Here is a 5,763-nt window from a genome sequence, read left to right on the forward strand (position 1 = left end):
ATAGGATTGTGGGGAAAGGGGATAACATCTGAAATGTAAATACAGAGAATAGCCAATAAAAAAAATTTAAAGAATCCTAAATTGTAAATTAAGGCAATGTGATGATGAATCTTGATTTTCAATTTGGTGGCATTTGGAATAGTGTGGTGGTTTGAATGACAAAGATTCTCCGTGGGCTCATGCATTTGGACACTTGGTCCAGGGCTTTGGTGAAGCTGCTTAGGGGAGTTTAGGTGTGTTCTTGCTATTGGAAGTGTCTCACTGGGAGTGGGCTTTGAGAGTTCTTCCCATTGCTCTCTTTGCTTCATGGTTACATGTAATATGTGATCTCTTAGCTTTTTGTTTTACCATTCCTCTTTGCCATAATGAACTCTTTAATATTCTTCATTCTTGTCAGGATGATTATGCTTTCATACTTATGTAAACATTAAAAAGGATGTTGAGAAGTAAGCAACAGCAGGGCTGGAGGATGGCTCAGTGGTTAAGAGCACTGACTGCTCTTCCAGAGGTCCTGAGTTCAATCCCAGCAACCACATGGTGGCTCACAACCATCTGTAATGGAATCTGATGCCCTCTTCTGGTATGTCTGAAGACAGCTACAGTGTCCTTGCATAAATAAAATAAAGCTTAAAAAAAAGTAAGCAACAGTAATAGCTGAGAGTTAGTGGCTGTTAGCCTAACACCAATTCATCCCTCTGGGTCTGAGCTTGACATTTTATTTTTAGTCACCATAGCTGGGTTCTTGCTACTTTGTCGTTTGAGCTTTTTGTGACCATTCTGGGTTTAAGTGGCTTTTTTAAAACACATAAATAGACAAATAAACAATAAAAAAAGGTAAGCTTGAAATTTAATTGTAACTGTAATCTACTTTTTATATTTCCTTATTTTCTGAGCTTTCATGTTGTTTTGGCCTTAGGCTATTTGTTTTTAGATAGGAAACATTAAAATTCTATAAGAGCAAATAGTAAGAAGAAATGAAAGATTTTTTTTTTAAGGAGCCAAAGACCAGAGAGGGAGGGAGAGAGAGAGAGAGGGAGAGAGAGAGAGAGAGAGAGAGAGAGAGAGAGAGAGAGAGAGAGAGAGATCTCCATTGTAATTAAGCAACTCTGTACTACCTTAGGAAGAATTCAAGAAGATTGTCCCAACTACAGCTACTAAGCCATGAGTGGGAGGAACTGATCCCTTTTTAAACTATATTTAAGGCCCATTCCATGAGATGGAACCTAATGCTGACAGTATCATTGAGATCAAGAACGCATGGCTCGATTGGTCCTGAGATGGGAAAACCTACTATTCTGCTAAATAGATACAGCAATAAACAAGTCCGAATGACACCGCTGCACTGATGGACCAGTCAGTGCATGGCTCAGCCCTCCTTAAAGAAACCAAATGGTAGTTTAGCAGGGGAAAGCTGATGGAGAATGCCTTGCACTGGCCTAACTAGTTCTATTTTGTTCCCCTATAGACTCTGAATTTGCCCTCTTATCCTTCCCTGTTGAGTCTCTTTGAATTCCAGCAACACTTGGGCTGAGACATCAACTCTCTGTGGCAGGAGACTCTAACTCCCCAGGTAACAAGTGAGTCTGCAGATGGCACCCAAGCAGGAACAGTTGTCTGCAATGTCTGGGAGCATCAATGATCGTCTCATAGTAAACAGATGTCTCTCTCAAAGGGTGGCAGGTGCAACTATTCAGCACGCCCTCTAAAACCAGACCGGGGACACTGACCGACTAGACCCTACTTTGTCCAGGACTGTAGTTATTCCAGTCTCCTGCTCCCCATGCCCCAGTGAGTGCTCTCCTCGACTCTAACGCCATGCTGGCACCCTAAGGACCGACTTAGAATCACCGGATCCTTTATTTGCTTCTTTACCCAACAAGCGCACATTAAATAAGTCTCTGAACTCTGCTTTACACTGTAATTAGTCTCTTGAGGTAGAATATTGGAATGAGTGGCAAAGCCACTGAAGCAAGGGTTTTTCCCTGAAAACCTCTGGTTACAGTAGGGCAATGCAATACTACTCTTTAGGGAGAGGCCAGCGTTCTTCTTCTTCTTCTTTTTTTTTTTTTTTTTTTTTTTTTTTGCATGTAGAGCTTTATTACCTCTGAAATAAAAAGACCCGTGAAGTGAAGTCCCACCACAGAAATCTCAGTCAACTTTTTACCACCATAGAGAATGTCATGCCTTCTCCCAGGAATGAGTCTAAGCTCTGGGCAATATCAGAAGAGGATATGACAGCACCTAAGAGACAGACTCCTTCCTCTCTTGTCTAAAGTACCTTAAGAGTCTGTAGGCAACAAGCCAAAAACCAACAAGCCATATTTCACATTTCATCTGGGGATAAAAATCTCTTAACTTAACCATTTAAAAAGCTCACTTTGGTATGTTCAAGGGACTGTGTTCCCAAGTTGGGACTAGTGGCAGTCACTTCAAAAGAACTGTTCATACATCTTGCCTAACTATTGTGCTCAGGCTGCCTTAACTTCTTTGTCTGTATAACTCTTCAATTTCCCAGTTCTACCTGACGAGGTATGGGTATGTAGCTTTGAGGATCTGTGTGTAGGCCTGAGGTCCACAGCTTCTAGGCCTCGCGGCCAAGCTGGGAACTTAGTAAACAATGTACTTTTGAGGGACTTGAGTCCACTCAGAAGGAAACTAGAAGAGCAAAAAAAGGACTCTAGTGGTTGGTACCAACTTTTATTAGAAGAGGCCATGGCCCAGGCTGGCCTCAAATGTTCTTCCCGCCTCACTTCTGAACACTGGGTTTATAGGGCTGTGTCTTCACATGCCTATTTTCAGGTCTTTCCAAGGCTTGAAAGGCTAAGACTCAGTTTCTGTAAAGGAGCTCCCAAGTCTTAAAGGCTGCAGGATGCAAAAAAAGAAAAAAAAAAAAGTGACCTTTCCTCCACTAGCATCTTCTTCCCAGGCTGGGTTGGGAGAGCCTTCCATTCCTTACAGCTGTCCTACAACACTGCTGGGATCTCAGACAAGTGGACTAGGTAGGAACAGGGTAGTCACCACCACTGATTTCTCTTGAGAGTTCTGTAGCCAGGCATCCAACATCCAGAGTTGCCTTCAGGAAAGCCCCTGACCACCAAAAATGTCCATCGTGAGGGATGGTCAGGGAGGGTAGATATCAGTGTGCACAGGTGTGGGTCCTTCCTACGTGCATGTGAGTCTCTCACTGTCACTATGAAGTAGAGTCTTGTCTATAGTAGCCTGGGTTGGCAAGGCGTCTTCAAGGCAGGCACTGGGCCTATGCTGAAGAAAGCTTGGCATCTTGTGCTTCAGATTGCCCTTTGCTTATCCAGACGAGGCTGTGCTGCCCAACCCAGAGCTGCAGTGTATTTCTGGGGAAGGCACTAATTTCTAAGACCTTGCCCTCCCCTAGATTTGCATCCTGACAAATGTAACCTTTCTGGGTTGTGAAAGAGGGCTATCCCATGATTCTGCAAAGTGTAGAAGCAAAAGGCAGGTGGTCCATAGTAGAGCTGCCCAAGAAGCCACAGGCGGTGCCCAAGCTCTGCCTGTATCCTTATAATTCGCAAGTCAACTGGAGACACATCAGAAGTGGGTGACATTTACCAGCAGCCATTCCACACTGTCAGCTCTGGCCAGCAGGGACATCGGGTTCACTGTCGCTGCTTTGTGACCGGTCTGAGAGACTCTCCAGGCGGTGCAGCTCCAAGAAGCTAGTGATGAGTTTGGCAATGGCTTCCACATCACTGCGTCGGCCCATGACTGCACTCTGAGTAAGGGGATGGGAGAAGCCTGTTGCAAACCGGAGCACCACCATGTTAGCCCTTCCCAAAGTAATGGACCTTTTCCTCCTCCACATTCACGTCCTGAATGTCTTTCATCAGGACCACCACTTGATCGTGGCCTGCTCTGAGAAGAGTCAGCAGCTTTTTTGTAGAGGCTGAATGTTTTTAAGATGACCTTCCCAGTGCTCTTGTTGAAAATGGCCTCCTCCCAGTCCTCCAAGTTCTGTACAGCCACAAATAGGCAGCCTGTGACATAGAAGAGCTTCCAGCCCAGACTATCTCCACTATAATAGGCAGCAGCCAGGCCAGTGGATAATATTCCGACTAGCAGGGACCGAGACCGGATGCCTGGAGCCCTCTTCAAACGGAGGCGGGTGCTGGTGCGTGTCTCCACCTGCATATACATCTTTGGAACCTGGGCTCCACTGCACAGCAGACCAGGCTGGAAAAACACAGCTGAAACCAATAAGCTTCGCAAGCAGCCAGTTCCGCTGCTCTGGAGGAGTGCACACGCCCGGTTTGCTCAGTCGGCTTAGCGCCCGATCCAGATCCGCAAGCAGTGACCCGCACAGGGCACAGCCGGTTGGAACCCGAAAAGCTGCAGGACACACACCTATGCCAGCACCGAAGGACATGTACAAGAACGAGTGGGAGAGAACAGCCCCTCCGAGGTCGGCGTTCTTATACTGAGAGTAGACTAGCATTCCCTGCCAATTTTTTAAATTAAAAAAAAAACCTAATAACTGTCTTTAAAATATTTGGAGACCTGTGTCTTAATGGAAAACATGCTATTTCAGTCATGATAAAAAAAAATAATTGACTTTCAAGCTTAACAGAATAAGTTATCTACCTTTGGTTTTTTTTTTTTTTTTTTTTTTTTTTTTTTTTTTTTTTTTTTTTTTTCCAGTTGAGTGTTACAGATTATTCAGGATTGGGAAGTGGTATCAAGTGTAAACATACCCAACTCCTTTTCTTTTTTTTTTTTTAAACAACTTTATTTTACAAAACAAAGATAAATGTAACATTTTTTGCTTAAAATTATACATTTTGTCAGTATTTTTTTTCAGATTTTAAAATAATTTTTACATAAAACTATATGAATATATTTTTTAGTCAGTACTTGATTTTTTTAAAGGTTTGATAGTATGCATTGAAAACTTAATAGTTACAATGAGCGTAAAGTACATGTAAAACAAAATGTAACATGGAAATAGTCAAAGTTTTCTTGTTGTGTAAATTTTTTTTTTAAAGACAAAGTCTGTGAGTTGTTTCTGGGGGAGTACGAGCCTCTGGGGTTAGCATCCCACTATCAGTGACTGCATATTATGTCTGTTCTTTTGTGACTGGGTTATCTCACTCAGGATGATATTCTCTAGATGCAGCCATCCAACTCCTTTTCTTAAGAAGCAAGGTTTAGAGAAGGTTAGACCCTATTCATCAAAGGTGAGGAATACCATGGTAGATGTTACAGAATTGCTCAATTCCTTGACTTGTTATCCTTGGAGACTGGGCTTTGCTGTGCATCACAGGCTGGGCACACACTCGCTATGTAATTCAGGCTGGTCTGGAATTCATGATCCTGTTCCATTTTTTTGTCCAAGTGGAGTGGTAGAATTATAGATACATTTCACTATAGGTAGCTACACTAATTAGTTCCAGGGGTTCAAGATGGTTTCTCAGAGGAAGAACACAGAGGAATAGCTAAGGACAGTGTCCACTGAAGAGATAGGGTTCAATTTTAGTGTTCCTCTCTGCCTCATCTCCCTGTGCAAGCTTCAGGTCTCTTTGAACTTTTATTCTTCAACTGGAAGATGGGCTTTTGAAAGTAATAGCGACTATCATTCAGGAGTGCTGAGAGATTGGGCAAGGCGGAGTCTAGCACGTTTCAAATGGTATCTGGGATAGAAAAGGAAAAGCCGGAAACCCTTTCTGGCCGGGAGAAGCCAGTCTTTGCCTGGAGCAGAAGGGGTCAGAGGAGCTGCACAGCATTTGCAAGGTT

General features: G+C 43.4%; 1 pseudogene across 1 annotated transcript; it reads right to left on the minus strand.

Moving 5' to 3' along the window:
- Positions 1 to 3,604: 3,604 nt before the first annotated feature.
- On the minus strand, positions 3,605 to 4,170 carry LOC308417108 (cytochrome b-245 chaperone 1-like; annotated as a pseudogene). The gene has a single exon. The product of its transcript is annotated as a cytochrome b-245 chaperone 1-like (transcript).
- Between the last annotated feature and the right edge of the window lie 1,593 nt (positions 4,171 to 5,763).

Source organism: Micromys minutus (assembly GCF_963924665.1).
Source record: "Micromys minutus genome assembly, chromosome: 2".
Lineage (NCBI taxonomy): Eukaryota > Metazoa > Chordata > Mammalia > Rodentia > Muridae > Micromys > Micromys minutus.